This window comes from Macaca nemestrina, chromosome 3 (assembly GCF_043159975.1).
Source record: "Macaca nemestrina isolate mMacNem1 chromosome 3, mMacNem.hap1, whole genome shotgun sequence".
Classification (NCBI taxonomy): Eukaryota; Metazoa; Chordata; class Mammalia; order Primates; family Cercopithecidae; genus Macaca; species Macaca nemestrina.
This window is the reverse complement of record NC_092127.1, coordinates 34,014,598-34,028,692: the sequence shown is the minus strand read 5'-3', so window position 1 is coordinate 34,028,692 and position 14,095 is coordinate 34,014,598. Positions and strand designations below refer to the sequence as shown.

Below are 14,095 nucleotides of genomic sequence, written 5' to 3'. Positions count from 1 at the left end.
GGTGGTTCTAGCCACCCTTATGCTTAGATTGGTTGCTTCCTCTTCTTACCCATTGTCTGACAGTCAGAAAGGACAAAGGAGGAAGAAGACAAGATATTCTCCAGTTGAGGGTCTACCCTTGGTAAAACTCAGTAGCTCTTGGCAGAATGTACTGGGGTTAAATGCAATACTAATCAAGGACTTTGGTGTGCTATAAAACTTGAGAATGGTAAAAGTAGAAATTAATGGGTTAAACAAATCATGTTCCAGAATGAAAGGAATATTGGTAATGGTATCAGTAGGGGAAGACAACAGCAACAACAAAGTCTTTATACAAGCCTGCAACACATGACAACTGTGGATCAGGCATCTGAACCGGCCTATCTTTCCACCATATCTTCCTACACTTTTCTTTATGTACTTTTTATTTTTACCAGATGGTATTACTCCTTGTTTCTTGAATAAAAGTGCCATGCCTTTCCAATCTCTATATGTTTGCTCACAAGTTTCCCACTGTCAGAAAAAAGCAAAAACAACAAAAACGTCCTCTATTTTATCTTTGTTCAAATATGACCAATCCTTCAAGTCCTATCTCTAATACTGTTCCTTTATGAACGCTGTCAGACACTATCTCATTTTCTTCTGAATGTTCGTAGCATTTAATCTACTTAAAAATAGTATGACTTCCCTCTTCCTTTTACTAATGAATTACTGTGTATTTTTTTAAAGTTTTCTTCTACATCTGAAGTTCTAAATATTCTTAGTACAAATGTCCTGCTGATCTAAGAGAGTATCATGGGTTAAATGTAGAGGAAGAGAAGTTTCTGAGATGGCAGGAAGGCAAAAGTTTCTGTGGCTACCTGTGCTTACATTGCTGACTTTCTTAACTGTTCCTGACTTATTTAAATGTATTTTTTTCCTGATTCTGATTAATGTTCACTATGAGGCAATCACAGAATGCAAGACTGGGAGAAAGTCTGCAAATGTGATGAGCTTAAAATGGGACCAGATTAGATGGTGTATTTGGGGAAGATATAAAAGAGGAAGATAACCATGAATTGAACTGAATTAAAAAGGGATCACATAAAGATCATAATTAATTGTTACTTCACAATGGAACAGCATGATGGGATTTTCTTAAGTCAGAAAGGTGACTAAAAGCATAGTATCACAACACACACATCGGTAACAAATAGAACTAAATGCATTGAACCAGGCAGAAGCCAGACCTTACTGAAAATATGTAAAATCTCTGTAACCATAAAATTGCATCTGCAAATGAGTAGATTGGCTTCAAATCTGAAAACCAGGACAAGAATGTCATCAGCACAGATGTCAACTTCCCAGCAGAAATGTTGGAGTTTTTAACTGTGGAAAACTACAGTTTCTCTGGACCAGTGCATAGTGAGGAAGACATGTTTTTGTTTTTCTTTTTAAGTGGGCCAAATTTTCCTGGAGTCCCCTTCAATTTTTGCCTTTCTCTCTTTTTTTTTTTTATTTTGGTCCCCCGCCCCAGGTCTCTGTCTCCACACAGTAATTGCTGGTATGGCGATTGGGCGGCTGCACAGACCAGGACTCAGTTCCCCTGCCCTAGTCTGAGCCTGGTGGGTGGGACTCAGCGCAGAGTCAGTTTTCCAGAAGCAGGTTTCAGTGCAGAGTTTTCCTACACTTTTCCTGCGCTAGAGCAGCGAGCAGTCTGGAACAAACCCAGGCGGAGGACACCTGTGGGGGAGGGAGCGCCTGGAGGAGCCTAGGGACCCCAGCCCTGCGTGATCTCACCATGGTGCGTTTTCGCTGCTACTTTCTTTTTCAGTCTTTCGGTGCAGAGAAGGGGAGGAGGCGGGCAGAGGTTTGAAAAAATCGAATGGCTTATGGAAAGGAACTGCAAGGGTTCCTTTGGGGTGATCAAAGAGGGAGACACAGATAGACACAGAGAGACAAAGGCAAGGAGGACTGTCTGGGAGCGACGCGGGCGATACAGTTTCCGAGGCACGCAGCGTCCCGCCCAGCCTGTTGAGCAGGTAGACACGAGCGACCCAAGCGTAAGTGCCGCTGCCGCGAGTGCCCAGGGTGCACTCGCGCGGGGACCCACAGGTGCCACTGCAGGGTCCCCTCTCCCGCTCACCGCCTGCCACCCCTGACGCCCGCTCTCTTTCTCCCTTCGCAGTGCGGATTTGCGAGGGGCACCCTGGAGCTGCTAGAGATCCGCAAGCACAGCCCCGAGGTGTGCGAAGCCACCGAGTAAGTGGTCTCTGCATCCCCACGCGGTCGGGGCTCTTCAGACAGGCGGTCCCTCTTCCGGGACCCCGGCTTGGGCTGGGTCTCCTTCCTCTCCTGAGAAACCTTCCGTACGCTCCCAGCTGCCCAGCCCTGGGGAGCCAGGGCCGGGTTCCCACGCTGGGGAGGAGCGAGAGGAAAGGAGACGACGCCCGGGGGGCCGGCCCAGGGCCTGGGGCCCTTCGGGACCCGCGGCGCCCGAAGGAGGAGCACTGACGGGGGTGGGCGCCGGGCAGCGCCGCGCCGGCTGCTGCGCTCGGGGCCGGGCCGTGAGAACGCTCGGGGCGCGCTGGGGCCGCTGCTCTCCCACGGCCAGGGCGCCCGGGCCGCAGAGCCCGCCAGCCCCATGTAGCACTGCGGCCTCCAGCGCGCCGGCAGGCAAGCGAGCGGGCGCAGCAGGGGGATGCCTGGACCCCGGAGGCAGCAGGGCTGGAGGCGGCGGCAGGCTTCAGGGCAACTTCACCCGGCCGGCTGCGGCGTGGGTAAGAGGTGCGTCCTCCTCCACAGCAAACGCTGCGATCGCCGGGCTGCCCAGAGAAGGCAGCCGGCTAACTTCCAGCGGCTGCCCAGCAGCTCCCTGAGGTGTGCGCGTGTGTGCGAAAGAGACACAATGATTTACTGCTTGGCAGTCCCATTTCTGTTTTCGTTAGGACTGCAGCTCTTGGAGAAACCGTGAGGAGGGGGCCACCGCGGTCTCCGCGCCTATCTGCACCCTGTCGCCCCAGCTGCCTGACAGTGACAATGGTGTGAGGGGCTGCGTTGCAATGTGGTCATGTGATTTCAGGCTATGGATTTCGTGCGTCTTTCTTTGCTCACTGATTTTCACATGGTTATTCTTTCATTTTGCACTCCATAAACAGTTTACATCTTCTGAAGTAAGCCAGAAGATTGTACAGCTCACTTAACGATGACTGGTTGAAGGCACTTGATTTTCAACCTATGGAAGCAGTGCTGAGTTCTAAATAGAATAGATTTTTTTTAACGTCATTTGAACTTCATTTACAACGTATCAATAGTGATATTTTAGGATCAGTCCTCCTATGGTGATTTCACTAAATGCCTATTTAATGAATTATTGATTTGATTTCATTACATCTCTGCCACTTACTAGGACTGTCTTTGTAGGAACATCAAACTTTCCTGTTACATATAGGTAAGCGTTGAAGCACTTGAGGTAATTTTTTTTGGTTTTGGTTCGTAGTGTAGAAGTGGTCTGTTGCTTTTCCTAAAATGGCTATACATATTTTTTCTTTAAGAGTGATAATTTCAGGTGTCCTATTATGTACAGTGCTAAAAAATCAACACGTTATGATAGCAACGATGTAACCAAAATAAGCAACACTTGATTTGTCTGAAAGTTATATATATAAGCTTTATTATTCCTTCAGTGTAAGTTGTCTATGCAGTCTATGCTTTGTTCAGCCATTAAACAACTGGGTCTGTGGATCTTCTTCAATGGGGCCGTGAAGTCCCTAAAATTGTATTTAAACATTAGAGTGGCTGCATTTTAAGGGAGATAGTACAGAGTCAAATATCCAAAAGGGACCTGTGCCCTAATAGAAAATTAAGGACCACGGGGTAAAAACACGTAAGCCACATTTTTTCTTCTTAAAACAACAGGCTGTCTACGTACAGCCTGCAGACATAGGCTAGAAGGAAAATTCTAGAACAATTAAATGGTGTTACAGTAGTTAAATATTTCACATAAAATAGACCAGATGTATGTATTTTTATGTATTAGGAAACAGGTCTCTGAAGTTTATTTAGTAGAAATTTGTAATTAATAGATGACCTTATATTTATATTTATAAGGTGTATTTATACTTTATATTGTAAGATCGCTTTCTATTATATGACAGAAAATAAAAATCATATTTTGTCTTTGAAATCCAATCAAAATATAAAGTATTTATACTTGGTATGATGTCTCATAATTTATGAAATATAAATAGCCCCTTAAAGGTCTTGCTTCTAGATTTCAAGTATTAAATAACATGATTAAAATAGTTTTCTGTCATTCAGAGAATGAGGAAGGAAATGTAAAAATATTTTATTTATTTATGGCAATACCAAAAACTAAAAAAGTATGGAAAACTTCACAATGCTTAGTACTTATAACTCTTACAACTGTGACTTATTAAGGGATCTTTCTTAAGACATTTTGAAAAGCTATTTTAATATTTCACTACAAACTTAAGTGATAATATTAAAATTAAAGTATATCTATTACAAATAAATCAATAAAATATTTTGTGACCGAATTTTAAGAATTTTGTCATAGATATTTTTCAAATGAAATTGAAAACAATTAAATCTGTATCTAACATCACTTTTATTGACAAATTGAGATATTGTGTGACTTTGAATTTTTTCAGAAACTATACAAGAGAAATTAAATCCTGCATTTACATTTGCTAACAATTAATTAGTGTGGACTGAGGAGAATATTTATTTCTTTACAGGTTAGTTTAAAATAACATGATGTGTACCCCCATAATTTCTAATTAACCTTTTTATAGAACTAAATAAACATCAAATTAGCCATCAGAACGAATCTCTACAAGTAAGGGGAAAGGGAAAGGTAAAGCAATATTTCAATAATACAAGTCAAAAAGTATGTCCACTAACGGGAAAAAAATTTGGAGGAAGTTGTTATTCAGAATACTTGTTCTGTGTCAGATTCACTAAGAAGTTGCTTGGCTTTTATCTGTGAGAAGATTCCATTTTGATGGCGCTGATTTCTACACTGGTTCGTTAAACATATTTACCCAAGCCACTTTTCTTAAACATTTCTATTTATTACTTTTCTGCACATTTATAGAAACAAATATTTTTTTCCTAAAGGATCAATAATTAAAAATATTTTTGTCTCTTGGCCATGTACATTTATTCTGCAATAGTTTGTTTTGGGTGTCTACATCTTCACTTGATACAAGAAGAGCTTTTGTCAATGTTTAGTTACTAGTTGATTTACTTGGGGTGAAGTAATGTCCTGGCTATCCTGAATTATATCTGCTCCTTTTATTTTCTTTCAGAACTTTGAAATGTCTTACCTATTATATATGTATTTTTTCTTCTTTCCTGGATTCATGCCAATAGGTTTCATCTTCCTGTAGCCTCGAAGGCTTACAGAGGATGAACAGAGTTATTTGGGAAGAGTGAAGGAAGAGCTGTAGAGCGGACTTCCCCCTCAGCCCACAGTAGGAGAGAGTGGCTACGTCTTAAAACTTGAGAGACTCTGGAGCAGGCTCTTCCTTGCCACAAGAATGTGCCTCACAGCCTGTAGTTTCTAACTTCTCTTATATGGCATGCTTTCTGGCCATTAATAATGTTTCATTAAAACAAATCCTCCCTTTTATAAAATTGATGCCAACTCTAATTAATTAACTAACATACCGAGTCCTCTATCTCATCATACTGAGAATTAGCAGGAAGTCGACAGGAGACAGTGGCTTTGAGAGTGAACACCTTCTTGGGGGAAGCTAATGGGGCAGACCCATTTCTTAATCCTGAACTTTTTATTCTAGGTTCAGCCTATCTATTTATCCTCTTTTGCTATGTCACATGTCATTGAAAGTACCTGTTTAAATGTCTGCATCTCCCACTAAACTCAAATCTCCTTAACGATATGCAATGTTGGATCCATAGTGCTTGGTGCATAGTAGGTGTCTAAAGAGCTTAACATTGTTGTCATTGTCATTCTTGAATTAAGGCTTGTTTATGCCTTGATGCTACCACATGGAGCTATGGTCTTGGTGACAGAGACCCTTATGTGCTCGTCTGTCATATAGTTTGTAGCCTCTTCAGAATTGCTTGTAAACTGTTATTTATTTCACCAACAATTTTAACTCTGCTTCAACCCTTAAATCTCTTGCCATTAGACCTACAAGAACCTGCCTTCCCAATGTCAGCTTCACTTGTAATGTTTGCTTTACCTTCCTTGCTGTTGATTTAGCTGGACAAAGAGACATAGCTGTATCTGGTGGCCAACTACCAATTGCTTCACTCCAATGTCAGCTTAGAGGATCCTAAGCAGTGCTATGCAGTTATTTATTCTTTCTTAATTTCATATCAAATTCTCCATGGTACATATTCTGGATTTTTTCCAGGTTTTCTGGTCTACCCAGATTATCTCCACTCTTCATTCTTAGCAGAGGACCATACTTTTTAATTCACAGAGGATATTAAGGTCAGTTTTGTCAAATTATTTGTCAACACTCATCTTGAATACAGTAGGAATTTCCTTGATCAGCTCTGAGCATAGGAACTCTTTTCTTATATTCAACTATCGAATTTGTCTCTATAATATTTACATCTTTAATTTTACCCCTTAGAGTATTATACAAAATGCTTTTACATCTAACAACTCTTAATAGTGTCTAAGATAATAATCAGTTTCTTCAACCCATGCTTATTTACCATGGGTTGAGAGTCTCATTGTTACCAGGGCTTTTCTCTTTTGGATGCACTTCTGTTTTTATGAAAGTATGATCCCCAGAGTCGAACACAGAGGATTGTCCTCTGATATATTTATCTTCTCTGGATATCATATAGTAAATCAACCTGAAATCTGTTCTACTCTTTCCCTCCCTTTTTTATTCACTCATTCAACATTGTTTAATTGTGTATCTTTTTTGCACATTCTTCTGCAAATACATTTCTTTTCCCCACCGAATTTTTTGTTTGACCACTTGATTTGGGACTTTTTACAAATACTTGCTGCAATTAAATTTGTTACCTTTAGTTAGCCTGCTGTTCCAGAAAGTCAAGGTCTTCTTGGATTCCGAGTCCTTGATACAGATTAGCCATTTTCACCAATTTAGGGGAATTAGCGGGATATAATTAACATCTTCATCCAAGTAACTATCTACGATGCTGAACTGGAACTACCTTTGGCATGTTCCTAGACACCTTCCTTTACGTTAGACTCCCGCTTTACGTTAGTCCATAAATTATTCCTCTTTATCAGGCTGTTCAACCAGTTATATAGTCGAATAATTCTCTTTGAAGTTTACATTCCTTTGTGTGGCTTAAGAGAGTATACTGAGACAGACTTGGTCAAATTCCTCCCTGAAATGAGTCTCTACTTTCTGCAGAATAGATGTCGAGTAACTGCTATTAAAAACAAAAGGAGATAACTAGGTTAGTTGATAAGGATAGGTTCCTGTGACCTCTCTTTAGCTTGTAGATAATAGCACTTCACATTTTGAATGCTTGCATGTCATGTTTTTAATCATCTCTTTGGAATAGCTCCTGCAATTAATGTCCAGCTCTCTAAATTGTAGCTGATGGAATCCACCTTCCCGATTTTGAAAATTGAGGTAATGGTTGGACTCTGTCAACACTTCTCTTCACTGTAATATTTTTACAGATTGCTTTAACAATTCCTTTATCTTATCAACGTATGCTTTCAATATTTTGTAGTGTAATTTCTCCAAATTAATGGATTTAAACTCATTTAGAATATTTGATGTCATTCTATATTCTGGGCCTTAAATTTGTTATTTTTAGTTTTGTCCTACTTTTATAAGTATGAATATTATTTTCTTAAGGAATGGATATGAAACAAAACAAGAGCAGAGTGGTTCTGCCTGTTTGTTCATGTACTGTGATTTGAATATCTTCATCCAGTGCACTCTTCCTACATCTAATAAAAATGCCATAACCACCACTTTATCTGGCAATCATAGCAAGAATTAAAAGGACGTGTTTTCTTGTTTTTGTAAGCTTCAGCTTATTTTATGTCTTACATTTTATAACACTCTTCTTAGAGACTCAGCTGCTATTTTGTACTTCTCTCAATAAAGTTTGTTATGGATTATGCTTGTCACTGAGGAAGATACAAAGCAAAGTTTATGACACACACTCCTTGACTTGAAGGAATTTAAAGTCTGCATGAACAAAACCAAGAAATAGTCTCAGAATTATACATGTCAGCACTTAACAATGAGCATAATATTTGTAGAATAGTTTTAATAAGTTTTAAAGAAGTTAGGAGAAGGAAGAGAGTTTGGTAAGATGGAAATATTGAGTAAGGCTTTCCAGAGGAGATCTAAGACTTAGCTGAGGTTTTAAAACAAGATCAGGATGTTGGACATCATAGGACCTGTAGGATTTAAATGTGGCAAATAGTAGGAAGAGTATTCTAGACAGAGGAAAGGAAAAGATTCACTGCAGGGATCAGATGTGTTGGGGCTGTGTGTGTGTATTTGGTATGTGTATGTTTGCCCTGTGTATGGCAGAACGGGCAATGCTAAGCCTTCCCAAGTCATAGCTTTGAAGTATTTGTTTGTGGAGAACACCACTTTTCCATTTCTAGCTTTTCGTTTCCCCTTGTTCAATCTTTGTGAGGTCCGCACCTACTCATCTTGTAGATCTCAAACTAAGCTCTGCTGCTTAAAACCTTTCCTCGACCTTCCAAGCCTAAATTGCATGCCTTATTATGTTTTCCTGTAACACACTGTGCTTCCTCTGTAGAATTATTATGATATGAATAATTACTTGCTGAATTTTTACTATTATACTGATACTTGTGGAAAGAGGTACCATTTCTGTTTAGTTCTCCATTTTATACACAGTCATTGAATACAAGTGCTCAATGGCTCATAAGCACTCAGTGAAAATGTGTGCTATGGCCGGGCGTGGTGGCTTACGCCTGTAATCCCAGCACTTTGGGAAGCCGAGGCAGGCGGATCACCTGAGGTCAGGAGTTCAAGACCAGCCTGGCCAAGATGGTGAAACCCCATCTCTACTAAAAATACAAAAAATTAGCCAGGCATGGTGGTAGGTGCCTGTAATTCCAGCTACTCAGGAGGCCGAGGCAGAGAATTGCTTGAACCCGAGAGGCGGAGGTTGCAATGAGCCAAGATTGCACCATTGTACTCCAGCCTGGGCGACAGAGGGAGACTCCATCTCATCTAAGAAAGAAAGAAAGAAGAAAGGGAGGGAGGGAGGGAGGGAAGGAAGGAAGGAAAGAAGGGAGGGAGGGAGGGAGGGAGGGAGGAAGGGTGTGCTATGCTGAGCCTACTTGGAACAGTGAAGTTATATGGAGAATACTTGTAAAAAAATGTTTAAAATAAAGAAGGGTTGGATTACAAGTCCAGGATTTTTGTTCTTTATACGCTTATTCTAACAGATTTTTTCTATTTTTAAAATTTATTTCTTTTTATGTCTTAAGCTTTTTTATTAAAAATAAAGACAAAAACACACACCTTAGCCTGGAGCTACACAAGGTCAGGATCTTCAGTTTCACTGTCTTCCACTGCCACATCTTTTCTCACTGCAAGATCTTCAGGGACAATAACATGCATGGAGCAGTCCTCGCCTATGATTACAATGCCTTCTGGAATACCTTCTGAAGAAACTGCCTGAGGCTGTTTTATAATTAACTTATTTTTTTAAGTAAAACTAGTACCCTCTAACAATAAAAGGTATAGTATAGTAAATACATAAACCAATAAAATAGTACTTTATTATCACTATCGAGTTTTATATACTGTACATAATTGTATGTACTATGCTTTTATATGGCTGGCAGCACAGTAGGTTTGCCTGCACGAACATCTCCACAAGCATTTTAGTTATGTGCTATGACATTACAATGGCTGCCAGTCACTAAGGAATGGGAGTTTCTCAGCCCCATTATAATCATATGGGAACATGATTTTGTGTGCGGTTCATAGCTGACAGAAACATTGTTATTTGGTGTGTGACAGTATATGCACTGGAATTTTTAGCTGCTTATTGTTTTCAATTTGCAATCACTTTGCAGCTTCAAATATGCTCATTATAAGCAGTTAAGTGATATGTGGTTTTTATTACAATATTAAGTTAATAAAATATGTGACAAGGAATTTCAGTATTCCATAGTATAACATGAACTTTTAAATTGTGTATTTGTGAGCATAAAGTCATATCAAGATCTTTAGCACTATATGTGAAGTATTTAGAGAATTACAAATGTAGCATTGAAGGAAATGTGGGTAAATGCAATAAAATTGTCAGTACACGAGTTGTAAAGCAAGATATTCATATATTAGATTAGCACTATACATTTATAAATATGATTAGCAAAAGGCAGGCTTCCCAGTGAAAACAAACATCTTTGGGTAAAATTCTATTTCTTTTAATGTTTTAAAATATTTGCAGTCACTAATTGTAAGTCATATTCCTCTTTGTCCAGCTCTATCCCAAATAACAATTTAATACACCACAGCATCTATTTCTGCCTCTTTTCTGTGTGACCGGCTCGGAATAATTCATAAGCCCTTGTTGTTTGATCTTATGCTAACAAAAATCCAGCAGTGGTATGTAGGAGAGCTGTGATATGCCTATAAGAGTTTATACTTTGGAGGGCAAATTATCCTAATTAAAGTCACTGCTTTTCTTCTCTTCTCCTTCTCCTCCTCTTTGAAGCTATGAGAGTTTACCTTAACCTAGACTGGTTACCACCTATGGCTTTATGACTTACCTGCTGAGACCAAGAAAGCTGTATATGAGGGATATTGCAAGGCCACCTTCCACAAAAATTGCTCTCCTACTTGGTCCTGCCCTATGGCCTAAATCTCCTTTGGGTTGATGTAATCTTTTGGAGTATCTCCCAGAGTCAACAAGATACCTGTTTTACCATGAAGAGCAGCACAACCTGGTTGCCCAATAGCAGTGGTTACTTTTATTATGTTGTCTTCTGCCTTCAATCAAGAGCATAACACTTGGACATAGCTTTTTAAAGTAAAGAGAAAAAGGAAACTGAAAGGCTCAGTATGTGGGGCACAGATAAGAAAATGAGACCTAAATAGGGTGTATTGGGCAACCATACAGGGCTCAAATAGAAAGAGGAAGACCAAAAGAAAGCAAAGAATGTCCTAAGAAGAGCTGTTTTTTTACACTTTTGTTGCCTATTAGTTTTCTTCATTCCTAGGGATGGTTAGGACATTTTTCCACATTGGCATGTTATGGCCTTGATTATCTACCTAAATCAAACCAGAGGAAAATCAGTTTAGTTATTTTTATCTTAACATTGGATCTGTTTAGCATGTCCTGGAAATTAGTAGTTGCATGTTGTCACCATCTATTTTGTACACAGTGGAAAGGCATTTGGTATGTTTCTATTTACATTCACTGTCCTTGATAAATACTAATTGGCCAGTGACTGTAAGTCTCAAGAATTTTTGCTGCAGAGCATGTGTTAAAACTCATTTTCAGTGGTGTAGGAGTCATGCAGTGTTTATCACTTACATGGGTAATCTGACAGCTGTATTTTCCTGCCTGACTGCAGCTTTATTCTTCATCATTCTCTTCCTTGAATAGTGTGTTATGGTCACGTTGTCTTAGCTGCAATTTACTCCTAACCTTCTTTTTGTTTTCAAGTCTGTGTCTTTGCATTTGTTTTTCTGCTCCTGCAATGACTTACTTTGTTTTCTCTGCCTTGCTATTTTCTGTTTATTCTACAAAGCTCACCTTAAGTGTCACTTTTTCAAGGACATGTTTACCAATGTACTGTACAGGGGCACATGCAGATTCTTCATGTCCCCATCACACCCTGTCATGACATCACACTGAACTGAGTTTGTGTGGTCTAAGTCTGTCCACCCCAACCTTTACTCAAAACATTCCTTAAGGAACTAGGATTGGCTTGTTTTTATTTATTTGCTTTTGTTTTTAATACCTGAGATCTCATCCTTTAGAATGCAGTAATAGGTGCCTAATAAATATTTTTGGCATATGTGAATGAATGAATGAGTGAATAAATAATCAGATGAGTTGATGAAAGATTCTAAGGGAAGACTAGGTAATATGATTATAAGAGAAAGGTCCTGAAGAATACTTGGGAATGGATCCTTTATTCATACGTGATTTTGTTCATCAGCTCATGTGTAGCATCACGGTCATTTGGAAAACATTGGTCCATTGAAATTTACACGTTTTCCAAATGGTGACACACTTTCACACTTTATTATACAGTGTCAGAAGTTAGCCTTCATGACTATCACCACTGATCTCATCAGGAAGTTTTTAGTATTGGATAGCTATAAGCTCACAATGGCAGTTTTAGATAGTGCAGCTGTGGATTGAAAATGTTGTCTGGTTTCCTCTTTTTAAACCAAGAATCCATCCTAATATAAGAAAAAAATCAGGCCAGGCAGGCACCATGGCTCACACCTGAAACCCAGCATTTGGGAGGCCAAGGTGGGCGGATCACCTGAGGTCAGGAGTTTGAGACCATCCTGGTCCAACATGGTGAAACCCCATCTCTACGAAAAATACAAAAATTAGCCAGGCATGGTGGTGGGTGCCTGTAATCCCAGCTACTTTGGAGACTGAGGCAGGAGAATCGTTTGAACCTGGGAGGCGAAGGTTGCAGTGAACCAAGTTTGTGCCACTGCACTCCAGCCTGACTGACAGAGCGAGATTCCATTTAAAAAAAAATGTGTGTGTGTGTGTGTGTGTATATATATATGTATAAAATATATATATGAAAAAATCAATAGTCTTGGTCTTAAATTAGAACAAATATTAAAATCTAAAATAATAACTGTTTATCTAAAAAATTTAGCAAAGTGGAATTACTTCTTGTATTTATATCTAAGACCAAGAAAAACTTCAAGATTTCAAAATAATAAATTATTAGACAATAATGAAATTACAAACATTATAGCAAGTACACTGATAGTTAGGAAAAATCAAAATAGAAGTTCTGAGAACAAAGTGCATTAATCTCCAAAAATGTACACTTATACTTTAAACCTACTAATTTAGAAAATTCTACACAAATATAAATTCCATTAGAATGATTACATCATCACATGTCATGTAGTCTCTGGAGACCTCTACTGCAATCTGTGAGAGAATGAGAATGAAAAAGGTGCATAATATTAGAGCATTGTTATGAAAATCGTTTTGACGTTGCAGATCCTCTGAAAAGGTCTCAGGACATCCCCAAGAGTTTGCAAACCACATTTCAAGAAATGCTGCTTTAACTCAAATGTGTCTTGAACAAGGTAAACACAAAAGTTTTTACAATAATTTTATATCAAGTCCAGTTCATAATAGTGAACATTTCTTAAGTACATATTACATTCCAAGCATTAATACAACTGCATTACTTTAATCAAATCCCTTGAGGAATGTTATATTCTCATCACTGTTCTACAGATGAAAAAAATGATGATACACAGAATAGATAAGTCACTTGCCTAAATGTCACACATTTAATTAATAATGGAATCAGTATTTGTAGCAAGGCGGGGTTCACACTTTTACCTACTGTGGTAATTACTATGGTAACCTTTCTGCCTACATTGTAAGTTTTCCTGATGACTTGTGAATTACCCAGGTTTTGCTCACGAACAATATCATTTGTTGAATGTCTAGCATTTTAAGAAACTGCCAAACTGTTTTCCATTCCCACCAGTATTCTATGAGAATTCCAGTTATTCCACATTGCCAAAAACTCTGGACATTGCCAAACTCTAGAATTTTAGACATTCTGATGAGTTTTTGTTTAATAACTAATAATATTGAGCATATGAAGAAATATTTATTGACTGTTTATATACCTTCTTTAATGAATTGTCTATTCAGACTTTTTGCCCATTTTAAAATGGAATTGTTTCTTTTTTATTATTATTATACTTTAAGTTCTAGGGTACATGTGCACAACTTGCAGGTTTGTTACATATGTATACATGTGCCATGTTGGTGTGCTGCACCCATTAACTCATCATTTACATTAGGTATATCTCCTAATGCTATCCCTCCCGCCACCCCCGTCCCCACAATAGGCCCTGGTGTGTGATGTTCCCCTTCCTGTGTCCAAGTGATCTCATTGTTCAATTCC

General features: G+C 38.9%; 1 protein-coding gene across 8 annotated transcripts in view; it reads left to right on the top strand.

Annotated features, from left to right (window-relative positions):
• The first annotated feature begins 1,550 nt into the window (after nucleotides 1-1,550).
• Nucleotides 1,551-14,095, top strand: part of GUCY1A1 (guanylate cyclase 1 soluble subunit alpha 1) — a 73,703-nt gene continuing 61,158 nt past the window's right edge. For 3 of the 8 annotated variants that reach the window (XM_011752823.3, XM_011752825.3, XM_011752824.3), the window contains exons 1-2: nucleotides 1,551-1,762; nucleotides 2,147-2,220. The gene's annotated coding sequence lies outside the window, so the exon portion shown is untranslated. Of the gene's footprint in view, nucleotides 1,763-1,801; nucleotides 2,022-2,146; nucleotides 2,221-2,599; nucleotides 2,746-2,885; nucleotides 2,992-14,095 lie in introns of those variants that run through there. The other 5 variants (XM_011752826.3, XM_071092902.1, XM_011752827.3 and 2 more) reach the window with 4 other exon arrangements.